Source organism: Corapipo altera, unplaced genomic scaffold, assembly GCF_003945725.1.
Source record: "Corapipo altera isolate COAL_440 unplaced genomic scaffold, ASM394572v1 23, whole genome shotgun sequence".
NCBI lineage: Eukaryota > Metazoa > Chordata > Aves > Passeriformes > Pipridae > Corapipo > Corapipo altera.
In genome coordinates, this window is record NW_020884878.1 from 17,701,122 (window position 1) to 17,721,643 (window position 20,522).

The 20,522-nt window shown below is 51.2% G+C and overlaps 1 protein-coding gene across 3 annotated transcripts in view; it reads right to left on the reverse strand.

Annotated features, from left to right (window-relative positions):
- TMEM63C (transmembrane protein 63C) overlaps window positions 1–16,559 on the reverse strand; it is a 32,345-nt gene extending 15,786 nt beyond the window's left edge. Inside the window, exons 1-2 of one of the 3 annotated variants that reach the window (XM_027637892.1) lie at window positions 16,058–16,318; window positions 2,084–2,178 (exon numbers count right to left, since the gene is read on the reverse strand). The gene's annotated coding sequence lies outside the window, so the exon portion shown is untranslated. Of the gene's footprint in view, window positions 1–2,083; window positions 2,179–16,057; window positions 16,319–16,346 lie in introns of those variants that run through there. The other 2 variants (XM_027637891.1, XM_027637890.1) reach the window with 2 other exon arrangements.
- Between the last annotated feature and the right edge of the window lie 3,963 nt (window positions 16,560–20,522).

The following is a 20,522-nucleotide window of genomic DNA, read 5'->3' on the forward strand; positions in this document are numbered from 1 at the left end:
CAGTTTCCAAATTAAACACAAAAAAGATGATGACTTCTTTATTTTTTATTCTTTATTTTATTTTCTTAACTTCTGAAGTATAAATTTCATCCCAAAGAAAAATCTCCATTGGAAGTCTACGAGTGGCTGGGATGATTGGACCAAGGCTATGAGCCCAGAAGAGCCTGAGGCTCACCTCGCTCCAGGGTTAGGTTGGCATCTGGCTATCTGCAGTCCCCCCTACCGTGCATACGGTGCAGTGTCACCTGAGTCTTGGGTTTCAGTGTCTGCTACAGATCTGCCCATCCTGCCTACAGCATCTTCAGCTCTCCTCAGAGGTCCCTGGCCATACACATTGATCTGGCCAGTCCATGGTGTCTGGAGACATCACAGCCCACACTGGGACAGCTGAACATTAGTGTGACTCTCAAAAGAACTGCCAAGTCACCTGAGATATGCTGACACTTCTCTAAATGGCATCCCAGTAGACTTGGGGCTGAACTACCATCACTGCATCCAGGTGTGAAGTGATGAATGGGCTGGCAAAGCCTCCCTGTGGTGCCCTCATTCATGGCCCGCCTCCCAGCTAAGGTTGGGAGTCGTGTACTTCAAGGGCCAGCATGGCTCCATCAGGATACAACCCCTGACAAGGGACCTCCAACAAGAGGAGACCTGTGGGAAATGAGTGGGCTACTCTGGCAAGTGGCAGCTGGCTTGCCTGCCTCCTGCTTGCCATCAGGCAACCATCTGGGCCACCAGGACTTCTGGCCAGGGTCTGCTCTTTGCTATGGAAATGCTCTCAATCTGTTCCTCGCAATGTGCATATCTCCCTTCCTCTCTCCCCTCCTCCTGTAAGCAGCAGAGCCATTGCCATCTGGCATTTTCAGCTGCTAAATAATTCACTGCCTTTTTGTTAACAAGGAGAGTGCGTCTTTGACCGACAGAGCTGTTAGACCTTCAGCAAATAAACAAGGAGACTCCTAGCAACTTCCAAGTCCCTTCTCTGCCACCACCGCTCCACCACCCAGCGGTAAGATCCTGAAGCTTGTTTCTAGGCACCGTTTTCACGCTTGTAGGAGGAACATCCTGTTGGAGGATGGCAGGGTGAGGGGGATTTTCACAGAGAACTGTACAAGTTGTCTTTCTCTATCAAGTCCTTGTTGCTATCCCCTTCCCCCAGTAGCAGATATTTTGCTCCTGGTGGCCAAAAGCAATGGGTTTCTCCTGGAGATGGTACAAGTATCTCCTGTTCCAAGCTCTCCCGCCTCAAAATTTCCCAAATGCAAGCCTTCACCCTCTCAGCCCAACCAGTTCATGTCTCTCCACCTAGCACTGCTGTTTCAATATCAGACTGCAGAGAGAAATTTCAGGAACAGAAGGTACCTGAAGACCCAGTCCAGCTCTTTCCCCTCTCTCTTAGGCACCTCCAAAGGAGCTCTAGGGAGCCATCATGTCATGCTCAGGCCTGTAACACAGTGTATCTCAGCTCCTCTGAGGCTGATGTTGAGATCACTCTCCTGCCCTTTCCCTGGTCCCTTCAACCCCAGATAACCAGAGAAACTTACCTCCAAATACCCAAAGCAGTACTTTTCTAGACCATTTGTTACAGCTAAACTCACTTTTTATGGTGCTGCTCTTAGAAAAGTTTATACAAATTATATAGCTGCAGCATTACTATTAAAATAACTATTGGGAGCAACCAGCTAAAAGTAAATCATGTAGCTGCTCTAGGTTCAACACATGCAGCAGAAACAGTGAGAGCAGATTTCTGCTCATGCGCACCAAGAACAGCTTGAGCTCAGACCTGTAGGACATGTTCAATCTCCCTCTGGTTGGACAGGTACATTTTTTGGTATATAGATCACAGGAACACTGCAGGTCACACTTGAAGTCACTGCTGAAACCCCTAAGCTAAATTTTCACACCACACATTTTGCAGTATGCAGGTGACAACACTCTGTGATAGTATCTGAAAGGTTCAACCAAACTCACATCATTGCCAAAACAGTTCCTGTTCCCAGCTATGCCACTGCCATTGTGCTTTTCCCGATCTTAAGGGCCAAAGGAGGAAATACTGTTGTGAATAACAGAGCTGGGTGGGTACCTTCACCTCCAGAAGGCGTTGGGACAGCTTCCCGGTAGCTGTGTATGAGGCAGTGCCTCTAGATGCCAACCACAGACAGGTGTCCCTCATCAGCCCTGTTCCGGAGAGCAACAGCAATGGACTAGTCAAGAAACACAAGAGTGGACAGGGTTGCAGTTGGGAAAATGAAGCAATAACATAAAGGCAGAAATTGCAATATATGATCTATCCATTATAGGTCTTACTTAGAGGAAAGATGCTAAAATAGGGTTAGCAAACATACAGAGCAATAGAGATAGGCACTCCTTTCTTCTCTTCTTGATGGCTGTGAATGGACAATGAGTGTACGAGATTTGTCATCAAAACTGATTTGCTGGATAATTTCTATGACGCATTTTCAGTGTATAAGGTTTGCCTTGAATATTCAGTGCCCTCTTTGTTTTGTTGATATACCAGCATATGTTTATTCTCTCTGGTTGGGTGGGCACTAATCCAGAGAATCAGATTTCCAATTAAAAATAAGGCATGTCTTAATTGCGAATACAATTTTTCAAGATTTGTCTTTCCCTTGAAGCATCCTGCCAGCAAACTCATTTGCTAGGGGATTCACGGACAGCTGGAGTAGCAAAACATCAAAACAAAGTCTTAGGAGCACTGAGATGACTAAGCTGAGCTTTCCAGCATGCCTACACACCCCCAGCCTCAGTGTCCCACTCCGGCAGGGATAGGGTTAATGACTTTGGTTGGTGGGTGGGCAGCCAGAGCACAGGGCTGCTGATGGAGCAATAGGTGGCTGAACAAAACCAGCAGAAAAGCCAGGCTGAGGACCTAGACCATGCCTCCTACAAAACAAGTGTCTGTGCTACCCGACTGCCTCTGCATCCTTCTTCCATCACAAGTCGATTTTGGCCAGGCTGCAGGAGGGGAAAACAAGGACCACTGTAACAGGGAGATCAGGTTCACGCCTTGGTGTGCACAGAACCAGGCAGGGAGGCAAACCTCCAGTGTCCCACCCTGCGGGACTGCAGTGACCGACCTTGCAGGACTGCAGCGAGAGCGCAGGACACCTGAGCCACTGCCACTGACTCAGCACGGCTAACCAAGTACCTCAGGATGGGAAAAGGCTCATCAACACCCTGCACTGAGCTCAGCACACACCCCAGCAAAGACAAATATGGAGCATGGTGACCTCTTATTTCTGTAGCTCAGTGCATGGCAGAACAGGCCACATTTGTCCCTAAGAGAGATGAGCTCAGAGGGGATGGGACCACAGACAGAGCCCTCCAAAACCCCACAGAAGTCCAAGGCTCCCTGACTCTCCCTTCACCCTTTCCTCTTAGACTCATGGCCTCCAGGTCCAAAAGGCAAAGAGAGGTTCTGGCTGCTCATGGCCTGTGAAGTGAGCACATGTGGGAAAGCAGCATCCCTGGGCACAGCTCTTTGCACCTGCTTCAGTATCCCCAGGAAAGGCACCTGTACAGGAGACCAACACCACTGTGACAGCGCTTTACGTCCCCTGGGGCTGTGACCACAGAGACTGGAGCCAGACCCTGCTGGGGAGCCAAGGTGCTGGATGCAGAGAGATTGATGGCACAGACTATTGGGGTGTCCTGTGCAGGGCCAGGAGTTGGACTCGATGATCCTTGTGGATCCCTTCCAACTCGGCATATTCTATGATTCTATGACACCAACACTGGTGTGAATGCTGTGCTCACACCCTGCAAGGCCATGGCATAGGCAACCCACCAGCAGAAGACCCCATCCCATCACCAGTAGGACATGGGACATACACCAGCCTGTTCTGTTAGCCTGCTGGAAACCAGAATTATCTTCCAAACAAGGAGAACCAAGAGCAGCAACATGGCTGGTGGGCAATAGAGGCTGGGGTTAGTAGGGTTTGGAGGCAAAGGACCACTCTGCAGCAACAGATGACTCCTAACAGGTATAAAACACCTGCTCAGAGACTACTTTTGTCATTGCCAATGAAGATATGATACTCAGAGAGGCCAGGAGGACTCATGTTCTCATTGATCCCACTCCCTCCCCACCCATACCCACCACTCAATGAGTTCAGTGAGTGTGAGTGCATGGCTGAGTGCATAAAACTGCTTAAAAATGGTGTAGATAAACTTCACCTCCACCAGAAAGCTCTGGCACTGCTCTCCCACTGAGAAGCACAAATGCCTGCCAGGCTCACTGCCAGCCAGGGCAGGAATGCAGGGGGAACAGCCAGCCCATGAGCCCACTCAGACCCTGGGGATGCAAAGTCCATGGCGAGGTTCTTCCCCTCAGTGGTGAGCCTGCCTTCGGCACTGCCACTCCTATCCCCAGTGTTTCACCATTCCCAACCTGTCCTGCCAACACTGTCCATATAAATAATGTAACCCATCAGGAGGCTGAGACTGATCCCATTTTGGGGAGCCAAGCAAGTTTTTCTCTGCTCAGGAGTCGCAGGTTGCCACTACCTTCAGGAAACCCTGTGCAGGGTCATGCTGCCCCAGGGACTCACCTGAAACCAATACAGCATTTGAGAGCCAAACCCTCCCCTGCCATGTCCCCCTGCAGTGGCTGCCACATCACCTCCAGCTATTTGTCCTTCCCTTCTTGCCCGGCACCACCATGTAGAGTGGGGTTTTGGCACTTGGACAGATGAAGCTCCATGAAGTTTTTGAAGGAGAAGACATTCCAGTCCCCAGCCTCCCTTGAGACTCTGTAGGACAAAATTCTGGCCTTCCTCTGTGGTACCAAACAGCCACCTGCATAAGCCCCTTCTCCTGTGGGCCAAGCTGATTTGCTGCAGCGCTCCTCAGCACAAGTATAAAGCCAAATCCCAGGCAACCGAGAGCAAATAGTGCTTACAGTGAGATCTACAGCCAGAGAGATTTGTTTAGGCCAGCGCGTGGGAGATGCTGTGCACAGAGCAGCTCTTCTCCAGCGCCTCCTCCACACATGTGCTAGCCAGCGGCTGCTGAAGCCAGCACACTGAGATTGGGAAGGAAGAATCGGAGCGGAATTTATTCGTTCCACCCCCAGCCATTTTTGCCACAACTGACTAAGCTGCCACTGCAGACTGGCTCTAACCCATGTTTGGTTTGCATTTCCCTCTCCTGCTGTGCACACAGTGTGCTGAGCCCCTCACACCACACTTTGTGTGTGCGAGGCACCAAGCAAACATGAGCTAATGGGGCTGCAAGCTCCTAGGGCAGGCACCCATCACTCATTCTGTATCGTGCACCCTTGTCCTCTGATAACACTTAAATCAACACTATTCAACACAAAGGATTACGTGGGCCAAGTGCAGCCCAAGCAGAGGGTGGGGAGCTGCTGGGCTGCTAATAAGCAATGGTTGGGAGCAGAAAGCCAGAAAAAGCGGCCTTACAATAAAGATGGGACAGACTTTTAAATAGGGCCTGTAGTGACATGGTTTTAAACTAAAAGAGGGTAGATTTAGACTAGACATAAGAAAGAAATTTTTTATGATGAGGATGGTGAAACACAGGCACAAATTGCACACAGAGGTGGTAGATACTCCATCCCTGGAAACATTCAAGGTCAGGCTGGACAGGGCTGCGAGCAACCTGGTCTAGTTGAAGATGTCCCTGCTCATTGCAGGGGGGTTGGACAACATGACACTTAAAGGTCCCTTCCATCCTAAACCTTTGTATGATACTATGAAAAAGCCAGGGCTGACGGTGGGGGATGGAGACTCAGGTAGCTCACAAGTGGGAAAGGGGCAAGGTATCATCCTGGGGTTTCCAGTTAGCATATACACATGTGCACGTACTTCTATTCAGAAAAACAGTACTTCAGGAAAACACTAACCCTGGTACCACCATATTCCTGCTCCAAGCTGGGACGCTGCATGCTCTTCATAGTCCTTAGAGCAACCTCTGCTCTTGCAGTTAATTAATGATGATACATGCAGATAAGGACACCTCCCAGCCCCTGCTGCCTTTGTGACTGAGGGCCATGGCAGCTGGCCCTAGGGAAGGGTTTGAGTTTCCCTGCAAAGGGTATCTCTGGGCTGCTTATTGCTTGCCAGCTCCAAGACCACAGTATGTGCCCACATACAGCCAGTCTCACAGAGGTAGCTCACATTTGGCCTTGAAGACTAGAGGAAGGCACCTCTCAGTACAGCTTCAACAGTGGTGGGATGGCTTCTTCTGCCACCCAGGTAACTGTTCTCACACAGAGGAGGATTTTAAGGCCTTTGTGAAGGAAAGTGCCACCTCCACTGGGAAAAACACTCCCTTGTGGAAACCTATATACAAACCAGGAGCAGCTGTGCCTTGGTCAGGGCCTGAAGCTGTCACTGTGAGTCACAGGCATCTTTCACAGTGCCACAAGATGCTAGGAGCACCGTGGTCCCTGGAGATGGGGGAAAAGACAGGATGAGATAATGAAAAAGCAGCTCTTTCCTGCCCAAGTCCCTTCCATTGTTTGGGGAGCAGGGAGCTGTGGAAGGTAGAAAGGAGAGTGGGAGGCTCATATCCTGCCTTTTATAAAGCCACCCGCTGCAGAGACTGCCAGCTGCAGGAGCGGCCAGCACAGTTACAGCCATCACTAGTGAGCAGAGGGAACGTCACCTGAGGGCAGAGGGAAGGAAATGGCAAGGAGGGGACTTGGATTGTGCATGAAAGGGACACAGATTGAGAAGCCCAATATCACACTGCTTGGACCAGGCAATTCTGGTGGCTGTCCTGCCTGGCCAGGATGGCATGGGCCACTTGAGGATGGCAGGGACCTCACCACTGAGCTGGTGGAGAAAGCAGGTGCATCTCAAGCCCTTGCACAGCCACTCTCAGCTGCTGAGCTCCAGCCAGCCCTCCTCACAGCTCACGGCCACAAGCCTGCTGTGCCATGTGGGGTGAGCATGGGCACATGGTGGGCTACCAGGGGTCTGGTACTCATGCTGCTGGGCCCAGCTCTGCTCCACTCCAGCCTGCTGCTCCCTGACAGTACTGGGACCTGGGAGTACTCTCCCACTGAGCACCCTCATCCCACAGCCTCCTAGGAGTCAGTGGGCAGTGTTATGTTGATCTGTCGATCCCCTTCTCCTGGGGCCAGCCATGTACCTTTCTCCACACTGCTCTGGGGGATGCCTTGGTGCCCAGCTGCCACCAGTCTCTCCACCCTTTGCTCCTCCCCAGCTTCAAGCAGCCACAACATCCCCCACAGCTGATTCTGCTGCAGGAGCAAAAAAACACTCCTGCCCTGCCCAGCTCCCCTCTCTGCAAGCACAAAAGCTTCTTCCTGAGAGCAGTGCATTACAATGCTATATATACACACACACACACAAAATACAATTTTAGAGCATCTGCAGAGCTAGAACATTTCTATTGCCTGTGCTTGGTGCCAGGAGAAGAGTGAGGTTTGGGCTGCAGCAGGAGACCATGAGCACACCACACGCCAATCCTGGCCTTGACAAGGCTTTCCTCCCACCTCTGCCCAGCTTCCGAGCAGATTTGGGTAACACCATATGACTGGGATGAATCACGCCGCCCTGGGAGCACGGGAGCTGGCAGCTCAGTGAAGGCTCTGGCACCAGTGAGTTGCACAAGCAGGGATGGCCCCAGAAGATGCTGTGTAAGTCGCATCCAACCGTGCCAGAGGGATTAGCTCTCAGCACACTGGTTTGAGTCAGTAATGCATCAAAGGGAAGGGAAAGCCTTTGATGGTGTACACAGGTGCCTGCAACAGGAGGACAAGGGGAGAAAGTGCTCCCCAAGGCGTGGCTTGGCCACCTTCTTCCCCTGGGGATTCATCCATAGAGGAACAATCAAATCACGACCTATCTCCCAGAGTGTGAGCAAATTTGGTCCTTTCAAAGAAGGAGAGAAGAGACTGAACCCATCTCATAGTCTCAACACCAGACTGCAGTGCCTTTGCCTGAGCCACGGGCCAGCTGCCTGCCCTCCCACCAGATCCTGCCCCCATGCAGGGCAATCCTGGTGCTGCTTTTCACTGGGGCAGCAGAGGGAGCAGGCAGTCACTCTCTGGTCACTGGGACACACATCCAGCTGCCTTTGCAGCCTACACAGCCTTCGGGGGAGATGAAAGCTGTTGCTGCTGCAGCCAAAGGAAGGTGGCTCTCCCAGGCACATGTGGAGCTGCAGACACGTGGCTCTGCAAAGCACTGACCATTTCAGCCTCCTCCCAGTGTGACACATAAGGTGACAAGACAACTTGTCCCCATCATTTCCATCACCCTGGGGAATTCCCCTCGCTCCAGTCACGTACCTGCTGCAGGGCACAGCAGAGCCAAGCAGAACAGAGCAGACAGCCCATCACACCCACCAGCTTACTCCCATCTCCTCCATGGAGAGGACCTGGAGAGATGGCCCTGGAGCATCAGAGATAAGGGGGAAATCACAGGATTTTTGGGGCAAAGACTGGGGTTCAGGATGCCCCCCCCCCATACACACGTATCACAGGCAGGTGGCCCAGAACACAAGATGAGTGGGACACAGATGGTCAGGAGGCAGACTCTGTTGTGCCAGTGCTGCAGGCTGGCCCTGCCCGCACCTACCACGCTGCCTTCCTGCCTGGCTCCAGCTATGCCCACTGGCCAGCAGCTGCCCACAGCCAGCGCAAGGGGTGTTGGGAGTAACAGATGTGATGGAGAAAAACACAAGAAATGGTTTCTTTCCCTTCAGGCAGAGAAGGAAGTGTCACATCTGGACATGTACAGCAGCCAGGCTGGGAAAGGGACAAGGCATTGGGAGGAGAGAAGCTGTGGGCTGGGAGGCACAGCATGGCCCAGAGGATGTGAGACAGATGGCAGATTTGGCAGCAGGGTGGTCATTGAGAGACCTGCAAGCTCTTTCTGCTGCAAGAGCAAGCAGAAACACAACACTGTGTGAGGGCTGTCAGCCCAGCCTGGCAGGTTTGCTGGGGGGTCACATCCTTTCAAACAAGCCACATCCAACAGGCAGCATCAGAGACACTTCATGGGCAAGTCAACCTTGGAAAAAGGTTACCTAGGATTGGGGGGACATGGGAGGGAAGGCAGAGAGATTGTCCTTGATTTCTCTTCACAAGCCTGCCTTCCCTGCACACAGGGCACACAGCCAGGCCGGCACTCAGGGAAGGGCTGGAAGCCCCTGTGCTGCTTTGCCCACTTGGCCAGCAGTGCAGGGTCCCCAGGCAGCCAGCCCCTGCCCTCCACATCATCACTGCTCACATGGAGCAGAAAAGAAAGGGAAATTAGACATGAGGCACTGCAGCAGACAGTTGCAAAAGGAGCTTCCCCAAGTTCATGCCCCCTTCTCCTTCCAGGGCACTTCGGGCATAGCAGAGCCAGCACCAGGAATGCAGCCGACTGAAGAGACTTGGGGACCCAGAAGGGATCAGTGTCCCAGCAACAGCCACTGCAAGCCTCTTCACAGCCCAGCAGTTATTCAGACCACGCCACAATTAGCAGGAATCAGACAGGCTCTATGTCCATTTCAGCAGAGATGCTTGGGGATGGAGCATTGATATGGAGGTGTTTGCAGAGTGGCTGGGTGTCCTGGCCCCGTCCCACTCAAGGCTCTGCTCAATGAGGGAGAGAGATACCATCCTGCTGACACAAACACTCTCCCTGCTTTCCATGTCTTGAACAAGGTGGGCCCTGAGGAGCAGAGAGTGTTCCCCAGCATATTCAGGGAACACGCAGCCAGCCTCCAGCACTGAGAGCAGTACTGGACCTGATGGTCGGCAGATCCCACCACATGCCTGTGCAGCTCTTCTGCCCCAGGGGATGGGGAGGATGCAGCACTGGGACAGAGGGCTCCTATGAGCAGCTGGGCAGGTGGAGGGATACTCCCAGGCATTGCTCCCAGCTTGGACTTTAAAGGCTACACACATACAGAAACTTATGCTGCCTCCAGGATATTTTCCACCAAAAAAACCCCATGAAGCCCAAAGAAATGTGGAGTGAAATCCCTTCTCTGCTGAAACAAACTGCATCATGCCTTTCACGAGGGTTGAAAATTCACCTTCTCATTCTGGAGGGAAAGAAACCCCTGAAGTTTTACTTTGTGCAGGGGCTGTCCAAAGAAACAGCCAGCCCCTCAGATGTACCTGCCAGGATGAAGTAATCCTGAAACCTAGTAACTACCCTGGAACACACATAAAAAGTCATCATAGTGTATGTATGTACCCAAGACAAGACTTTGTGTATGGTCATAGTTTCTATAAGTCCAATTACTAAAGTTTTGCATAGCAAACTTTATCCAGCCCCATCAGAGAATGGTATTTGCAAAAACATCCATCCCCTGACTTTCCTGAAACAACTGAATGAAATCTGAAAGTCTTTAAAATGCACCATTCTCAGGAGGTGACACAGCCACTGCAGCTCTTATTATCAGTATTTTCTTTGTTGGGGCTTTTGTCTTGTTTTTAAAGAAGGAAGAGTTTGATGAAATTTCATGGAAGAAAACATAAGAAATTAAAAACTCAGATAAAATAATACTAAACTTGATGAAAATCTCCCAACAGAAAAATCCAATGAAGCTGCTTGATGAAAAGATTAGCAGCAGTAATATGAAAGGAAAAAGCAATAAAGAAGACTTGGAACCAGAACAAATAAAAGAATTATGACTCTTGGAAACATACATCTGACTTAAAAGTAATCAGATTTTGTCTGAACTAAAAACTTTTTAAATTAAAAGACAGCCAATTTAAAACTGGAAGTTCTTACAACCTACATGCTAAGACCTTAGATCCCTCTCACCAGTGAAAAATAAATCAGTAGAAATTCATGTAGTATGTCCTTGGTGCCAGATCTGCTCAGTGGGAGCTAAAGCCCAATGAACTGCAAAAATGGCTCTGACAGCATCAATCTTTTTTGAAAGCAGAGGGAAAAAAATGTTTCAATTAACTTAGTACACGGATTAGTTTAGTCAAAGTTCTGAAAAATTACTGCAGGTTAATGCAGGACAGCTTGGTTCCCTTTCAAAGCCCAATGAAGACGAAGTGTGAGAGGATAACCTCTACTAGTTCTGAATTCCTAAATGCCAGAAATAATCAGGATATATCACTGACTATATTTTACATCTCCTCTAATAAAATTCTCTTCCTATGATATGGTATTATACTAATACAATACAGTATAGCAGTATAGTATTGTTAAATTCATTATATATATAAATAATGTTTTCATAAACTTATTCTCTTTTGTTTTGTAGATCCATACATTTTAAGCAGTTTTATTTAACCAACTAGAAACCACTTTTTAAGTGCTCACTTTCTGTAATTTGAATTGGACTTCATTTTCCACTGAAATACAGCTGGACCAAATTTATAACAATGATGTGATATCTAATAAGCAATACAGCACTCACCATTTTGTAATGCAAGTAGTATAGACATTAAATATCTAAATAACCATATATTATGCTGTAAACCCACTCACATAAGCATGGTGCAGCCTCCTGCTTAGCCCTAAGTACCACATCATACTCATCAGTGAGAATCAACTTATCCTTAGGAAAAGAGCAAAAGCGTACAAGCATAGCGAGATTAAAAATAGGTATTTAGGTTTTGGCATTCTGATCATTAATTTAAATTGTGACTTTAATCCATCCATCCTTCTCAGCAGAAGGTCAAGTGCCAAACGAGGCACAGATCAAACTTATTCTGAAGTCTACGAAGTTTGGTTTGTTTTTCTGCCCTCTTTGCCATTACACTTCCACATAGTTCTGCCCTCCCTGAGAAAAGTAGCCTAGAAACACAATGAATAGTGCATGTCTCTAGCCTGGAGCCTGCAAACCCTGGGAGTCTCCTGCTTGTGTAGCTTGCGTACTCAGGGGAGTAAGGCAAACCTCAACTTCTGGTCATTTCTCCAATGCTGCCTTGGTGACTGAATTTGTCAGAAGACAGAACAAATAAGCACAGAAGTGTTGAGGGTGAACAGAGATCGTCTAGTCCAGCCTTCCTTCTCAAAGCAAGGTCGGCTAGAGGAAGTTCTCCAGGGCCACGTCAAGGTAGGTTTTGAATATCTCCCAAGTATGGACACTCTGCTTCAAACCACAGCAATGTCAAGAAGTCCATCCCAACCTGCTGTTGGAACCAGATCCACCAGCCAGGTGTGTCCTAAGCCCCATGTTACTAGGGGCTGTCCCAGTGCCAGCTGGGATCCCAGGCGCTCAGGTGCCCTGTGGCCACAGCCAGCCACTTCCATGCCTCACAAGTCACCCTTCAACTTCCCAGCCCTCACACAACCTCAGCACCTCAGCCTGTGCCACTTTCCTGATGTGTCATCCTAGTGTGGGTAACCTTGCTGCACGGGTAGCAGAGTAAGAAGATTCCTTCACCAGGGTCACCGTGGCTTGGCCAGTGCAAGGTCCCCAGTCCTTGTCTCAGGATACCACAGGCTTATTTTGGGGAACAGCTGGGAGCCACTCCCCAGCTACCCTTCCAAATCTGAGCTTTGCCCTAACTCGCCCCCCATAGCTCCTCTGAATTTTAGTCTCTCCTTGTCCATCCAACACAGCACATTAAGGGCCTCATTGTCTCAATTTCCATCACCTGTGCCCCAGCTGCCTCCTGCCACCACTTCCCAGCTAACAATAAAGTGCTCTCCAGTGAAGCAGGTTCCCTTCCTTTCTGTCAGGAGGAATTCAAAATTACATGATGATGTATTTTTCCACCTTTCACAGCCTGCTTTTCAGCACTTGGGGATACAGTGGAGCTTGGCTTGTTCAGATCCTGCCTTCCTTTCAACTCACCCACAAATCTGCAGATGACAAGACTTTGGTGCTGGGGATAGGGGAATCGGGTCACCCAAAGCTTCTGTATACTCCCACTGAACAGGAGCACTGAGCCTTTCTGCTCTGGGATTCCATTTTAAACACATCTTTATTTGAGGTCAAACTACCACTATGAGAAGCCCCTCCTTGGTCAAAATGGTACCCACATCTTCTCATGGGGATGCTGCTGGGAACTGCACAACTGATTCCTGTGTTGAAATGCTTCTATGCCAGGGTGTTCATGCTCTCCAGAGGCTGGGCAACATTACAGCAATTTCAATTAGGAAGTCAATTTCTTGGGCAAAAAGGTTTTCTCTGCAGCCCTTAGCATGGCTGCAGCTCTTAAGCCAACACAGTTATCACCCAACAGAGGACTATACCAGGACAGACAAGGCAGGACAGCACTGGGGCTTAAGTAACTATCAAAATAAGTCATAAAAAGCAAACCTGTTGAGAAGGTGCGAGATCGAGCCATGGCTGAACTGCCAGAGAGTTGAGGGTGACACATGGACCAGGGCAGAAGGCTGGGAGAGAGAAGCCCATGCCCCCTGTCAGGCTACTCTACCTCACCTTCCTCTGCTTCTGCACAGACCTGCTGTGCCCTTTCTCACCCATTAACCAGCAACAATGGTAGACTGGACGATTGGAAGGGCTATGCACCTCCCTGGACTGCTGTCCCATTGTTCCTGTAACAGTGTGAGCAAATTGCTGCCATTGTCCCCACCTAATAACAAGGTGTGATCACAGCCTAATTACCCTCTCAGACATATTTCAAGTAGTAACTTCAAGCCAGCTTTGAAGAGGCGTTTAGGCACCTTAAAGTGCAGGTAGATGCCAAGTGGGATCTTCTAAAGCTCTAAGACTTCTTGTGTTTGAGATTGATACCTGGTTAGGGACTGAATGTGATTGAGTCATAGCTGAAGGAAATTGGGACTGGAGCTGCTTCTCCTGAAATAATCTCAAAGCAAACCTGCTCTTACTCTGAGCACAGTGCATCAGCAATGCAATATTTTCTTCAAACTTGGAGCTAGGTACACAAAATATATTTACAGCAACTGAAGTAGGTAAGAAATGCATAAGTGACAACAGTAGAAGGCTTTGGTGTTTGTAGGACTCATGGAGGAGTCAGCATTTGCACAGCACACTGATGTTTGCCTAAGAGTTTAGGTGATTGATTAGTTTAATATCAATTGAATTCACTTGTGGGTGTTAGAAACATTTCTCCCTCTCCTTGCTGCTTTGGGAAAGCTCTCACAGTCTGTTAAGAGAGGAGTATTTCCTGTGAGAAATATTTTAAAGCAGCGACACTCCTTCTTTTACAACTCTGCAGATGCAGGCTCTGAAGCTGTGCTGAAATCTGCCTTATGTCCCCTTGGGCCAGAAGTCTCTGCATGGAAGGAGGGCAAGTATTTACCTCCGAGGGCCTATGTACATCCCTGATCAGCATCCCCAGAAAGCACTGCTATTTCTGTTCCGGTTTGCAGGACCACCCTATGCTTTCCATTGTCAGCAGCCAGCAAACCAGAGATAAAATAGTTAACTTCAGGGAGAGCTTTAAAGAGGGGAGCAGTTACAGAGCGATTCAAGTGTTTTCATGCAAAAAAAAAAAAGAGCTCAAAGGCATTCGAATGGAGTTTCAGGAGCCAGGAGCCAGGATGGAGCCATGGGAAGAAAGCAGAGGTTTAAGCTCGAAGGGAAGCCGGAAAAGCCCATATGTGCTATGGAGTCAGAGGCTGCAGGGGTGCCGGCTGCCTCCCTGCTTTTATTTATTACTTATTTGTTTGCCAGTGGCTGTTTGCCAGGATACTTAAGACAAATCCTTCCTGAAGGAGCTGCTTCTGCTTTCCTCTCCATCTGTTGCCCAGCCTTGACCACCACTTTGCAGGGCAGCAGGGAAGGCAGTGAGGCCAAGGCTCTGATCCGGTATCAGGATCATTCTTTCTGCTTTCTATTTTTTCCACTTTCTCCCCTCTGAACAAATACTGCAAAGCACTACAACAACACCTTTATCCCAAATGGCATATTTTGCTGTCTCTCTGCTGCTCAGACAGGCAGCCTGACAGTCATACAGCATCATAAATCCCCAACATGGGGCAAAGTGCTTTCTCATATCTTGTTTGCCCACCTGGTTTTCCCACCACACCCTGCTCCCCCCTGAACTCTCTGAAAGGGGAGAAGGCAGGTATGTGCAACAGTCCTGGGGATGGTGGCTAAACAGTTAAAAGGAAAAAGATGTTCACGCAGAAATAATATCTGCCAGCCAGACAAAGGTCTCTCTCTCCTGGATAACACTCCTTCTATTCAGGAGGTTTCTGAATAGCAAACCTACTGTGTTAGAGAGGATGGGGAAGCAAGTGAGAGAGAAGGCAGGGCCTTGATCCATGGACAGAACTGGATAAAGTTGTAAACTGGGGGAGAGCAGCTTGGCCAGAGCATTAGATCATCCCGATCCAATAGCTATCTCAGAGTCATCAGTATCACAAAGCTGGAGGGAGAAATGGGGAGAGGTTCCCCCCTCCTCTCTCCTGCCAGTACAAAGCAGATCTAGCACCATCAGGTGTGGCTCCCAGGAGGAGGATTCTGTGGCCAGGATGACGTGGGGACCAAGCATAAGCCATGACATGACACAGCGCCGGAGTGACATTTTATCTCGCATCACAGGACAGTGGTGCAAGTCAGTATGTGTGCACTGGGAAAGGACACTGAGGGGCTGAGGCTCACTCCCTGCTTCTGCCACCAACTTGCTCCAGCAGCCCAGGGAAGCCACTGCACCTTGATGGGCCTCAGCCACCCATCAGGCGGGCGGACACAAGCATTAATTAAAACCACTTTGCTACGTGGTCCAGAATGAAGGCAGGCAAACGGTGTCTAAACAGAGCCAAGTACCCAGATATCTTCCATAAAACCAACTCGTTCCTGACTCCCGGACCCGCAGAGCGGCCCTCGTGCGCTGTCCCAGCGCTGCCCGAGGCGATGCTGGCTTACCCCCTCGGTGAGCATCCCCCGCCGCAGTCCCACGCGGCAGGCGCAGCTCGGCGCGGGCGGACCAGGCTCAGCCCCAAGCACGCTTTCCCCCCCCCCCAACCACATTACAGCCAAGTCGCGCCCCCCGGCCCGTCCTGCATCCCAGGAGCGCCCCAGTCCCCACTCGCCGGAGCCCCGCCGCCCGCCGGGACCCCGCCCGCTGCCGCGGCGCCGCCGGCCGAGCCCCGCAGCCCGACTGCAGCTCCCGCCCTGCCGCCGCCTCCCGCCCCGGACTCACCTGCTTAGCGGGCCCTAGCCCCGCTTACTCCGGGCTCCGCGCTCGCCGTCCCCCCGGGCTGCCCAGTAGCGGCCCCGGCCCGGCACCGGCAGGGGAAGGGGAAGGGGCCGGGGCCGGAGCCGGGGCCGCCGCCCCGCCTCCCCGCCCGCCCCGCTGCGGCGGAGAGGCCGCGGTTCCCGGGCTGCTCTCGCCGCCTCGCCGGTGCTGGGGGCCGGGGCCTGCGGTGCCGGAGCTCTGAGCCCCGCAGGGGAGCCGCCTCCCGGCCCGAGCCCCCGCCGCGCTCCCTCACCGTGTGTTCCGCGGCATCCGAGCGAGGGGAGAGGCGGCGGCCCCGGCGCTCGGCGCGGAGAGCTGCCGGCGGAACGCCTGGGTGCGGGGTCTGCGCGTCTCAGGCTATTTCTGGGTCTGAGGCTGTGCCCGCCGCATCCGCCGCTTCGATCAGCTTCCGCGGCGCTCGGGCACCTCGGGATGGCTGCCCGGCGTGTGCCACGGGGGAGAGCGGAACGGGCCTCCGGGACCGACAGCCAGCGCGGTGGGGGTACACGGGGGGTCAGCCTCCAACACAGCGGCAGGGGCAGGTGGGTGGGTGCATATGAGACCTCAGCAGCGTTTGCAAAACCTCTCCCCTTGATGCAGCATTGCTCAGCTGCTTGGCATGGGTGGCGGCAGGGGTGGTAGCAAAGAAACTTGCTAGGGGTTTTGTTCCTGCAGAGGGTCCGTGCCTTCCTGTCATCAGGAGTGACCGGCAGGAGGGACAGGGACCTGACCCCACCAAGGTGCAAAGGGGCTTTGAGAGCCTCGTTTTCCTTAGGCATCCCACCCTGCTCCCCATTTCTCCAATCTGTGAGGATGCAGAGAGTGCACTTTATGCTGGAGAAATGGACAGCAGCACATGCAGGGTTGCAATACTGGATGTCTCGCATGGCTACCAGTGTTCCCAAGCGATGGTCAGAGACACCACCTGCAAGTGAGCTACCAGGCTACAGTCACCAGAATGTGACTGCAGGGAAGTCTCACTGATATCCCAGTTGCTTCATTGCTCCCGCCTCCTATGGGTGGCTTGGGGTCCCACATCTGTGGCTTCTCCAGATGCCGAGTAAACAGTGTTGTTCTGCAGCATCCTCTGAAGGCTTGTTTGGGCTCACTTCATCTCTTTATGGTCTAAGAAGCACAGTTCAGTGATTAAGCTCCAGCCATTTAAAGAACCTTCCAGTCTTACAAGCACAGCCATGAAAACCATGAGGAGAAGCATCAAGAAATGAATGGAAGATAATAAGCTGCCAGCCAAGAACCTTCCTTCATACTGCAAGTGGAAATAGGCTGGCACAGCTCATGGACCATGAGGAATCAAGGGGTGAAAGCAAAGTGCCCGCCATAGAGTCTTTCTTTTTTCAGGCCACTGAAAGCCAAGGTAGCACTCAGCTGATTTCTGGTCTGCTGACGTATGGTAAAGAGAACAGGTGGGCTACAATGCCTTTTGATAAAACTTAACTATAAAGGAGACCTTTATCTCCAGCCAGTGACTTCTAGGAGCTACTATAGCCAAAGCAAAATATGCCTGAAACTTTAGGGAACAGCCAAATAAAAAAAAGACCTCCAAATCACTTTCACTGCCATCTTCTTCAGCCATATGTATGATGTGAATAATCCACACGGCTTGCCCTCTCACTCCAGACAAGCCAGTGTCAGTCCTACAGCATCACCAAGGCTTGGAGACCTTGACTGCTGCCTTGCATCAGGGGACACTCAGGAGAGAGCAGACATGACTGTGCCAGCTTAGTGCAACATGTGCTCTGCAAACACTGAGCAACAGGGGCTTGTGGGAGAAACAAATCTGGGGGGATTTTCTAAAATGTCTCGTGACTGTGATCTTCCGCTGGGTCCCCAGTATTTGATACCCTACTTCTCAGAGAGTGAAGATTGTGTTTTTCATAAGCCATGGCTTCTCTGATCTACTGAATGGAAACCAACATCCTCCATCACTTAAACTGGCAAATGCTGCTGGGAAATCTTGACTGCCGAGCAGAGCTGGTAACCTTGCTGCTGATATGCTGCCCCAGTCCCAAAAGAGTGAACACCTGCTCCCCTCCTTTGGCCTACCAAGACATCAGGGATCAGACAAAGCTGGACAAATCTAACCTGTGCATAAGCCATTCCCTAGGGATATTTGTTTTTCCTGCTTCTGGCCCAGATTGTGCCTAGTTGAATAGAATAGAATAGAATAGAATAGAATAGAATAGAATAATAACCCAAAAGGGAAACATAGAGGAGCTCAAACAAGGAGAAAAACTCCTTTGTTTTTTGTGTCAGTGGCCATGATTTTGGCCAAGAAGAGCCTTACAGATATGGTCTCACAAGGGCTCAGCATCCCATGGTTTTTAAGTCTCTCCATACACCTGGGAAGCACAAGCAGTGTGTGGCTCAGCCTCCAGCTGTGTGTGTGGAGGAGCTGATTACCTCCTTCCCACATTGTTTCTAACCCTGCAGTAGTGCGGGAGAGACATGGAGCTGCAGCCAGGGGCAGCAGGGGGGTGAGGCACAAGGAGCTACTTTGCAGCTGGGACTGTAGCACTGCATCCTGCTTGTCTGTGTGATGTTCCCAATCATAATTCCTCTTTTCCATCGTTTGTGGCTTTAATATTTAAGCTGAATTTCTCCAGGAAGCTCAGGGACTCCGGCTGAATTTGTCTAGATGCATTTCAGGCAAGATAGTGCAACTATTCCTGAGAATAACATCTAGAGAAAATGTGTCTATGTTTTTTAAAAAAGCTGTTGGTTTCCCCTTGGGCAGCACCAGTGTCTCTGAGGTTTGGAGCCAAATACTGGCAAAGGTGTGGCCTTTAGCTGGGGATGTGTCTTTGAATACCCCTGTGGAGCTGGTGCATGTGGAGCTGGAAAACTGCAGTTTGCACAGACTAGGGGCAGACTTGAAGGGTCTGGGAATGAAAATACCCTTTAGTTCCTGATTCCTGCACCCAGCCAGACTGTGTGTCTGTGTCCCTGGCTGACAGCCCAGACTGGTATGGCATGGCACTGCTGGGATGTCCCCATGCTGGCTGCTCCCCACAAGGATGCATGGGCCAGCTGCAGTGCAGCGTCGCCTGCAAGCCCTTGACTGGTGTTTGCCTTTAGGCAACCATCAAAGAGAGCCCTGACCTCCCTAGAGCAGGGGTGGGAGCCAGCACTGGGCTTCGTGGGGCTCTGTGGTGTGGGCAGGCCTGGACACAGCACCTGGGAAGCAGGGCTTGGAATGGACAAAAGCAAAATGGCTGATGCTGGCATAGCACAGCCCTGGATGTGGTCCCAGACTTTCTTACCTGCAAACTGCTTCCAGGACAGAATAGTTTGTTTCCTTGGAGGGCTCATGGAATTATTACATTTTGTTCATGCTTCAAAAGCAGGAATGAATTGTTCTCATCCCTGGAACAAGTGGGGTATTACCCTCTGTGTAGAGTTGAAAGCTCACACCTGAGGAGGTCGGAGCTGCGCCCACCCTGCGGTTCTGGGTGGCTTCCCCCAGGCAAGGGCTTCCTCTCCCCAGACCTGCCGGCCTTTCCCAGCGCTGCCTGCCTCTTTCCCGAAATACCTCCAGCCTGCCGTAACTAAGGAAACGGGGCTCCTGTCGGCAGCAGCTCCTCGTAGTGCGGACATTACCAAGTCTCGGAGCGCGGGGGAGCTGCGGGTAGTCTCCGGGCTGAGGCAGTGCCAGCCCCAGCCCGGCCGGGGCCCCCGGGCTGCCCCACAGCCCGCTCCCAGAGCCCGAGTGCGGGGCAGAGCCTCCCGCGTACACAGAACCGCAACCCCCTGCGCAGGGGAGGGCTCTGTGCCCTTCACTGGGCCTGCCTGGCGGGGACCTCCGACCTCAGGGAAATGCTTCTCCCTTCCCGCAGGAGACCATGGGACTCACGCTTTGCAAAAGGAGAGGCTGGCAGAGCTGCAACAGAGGCTGAGCCACCATCACACCAGCCACCTCAGTTCCGTTAATTAAAAAAGTTAATTTCTTAATTTTCAAGTGCTCACCCTGGACCTTCTCAGGGCTCTTCGAAGGCAGCTTGCCATTGGGAATAGCTGAGAAACTGGGACCATAGCTGCTACGCTGGGAAATCATCTCTCCCCCATGCTGGCTCCCTCGTGGTTTGGTGTCTGCGTGCTTATAATTTCAAATCTGCTTCAAAAATCACTCACCACCTAGGCTGCATGACCACGCACTAATCAGTTACATTAAATATGCTAATTGGCTCTTCCCAATTGCCAGTCAGCTGGGACAGTGTGGTTCAGTGCTTGCAGGCACGAGATTTCTCTGTGGCTCCATATCTCAGTTTTTTGGCTGACCTGGGTAAGCAGGTATTCCCATGATGCTGCCTAAACACGAAGACATCTGCCCTGCTCCAGAAGACACCCTGCTGGGCCCTCAGCACAGGCAGCTCAAGTTGTCCAAGTGTCTGATGCAGCTTAAACCCAACAT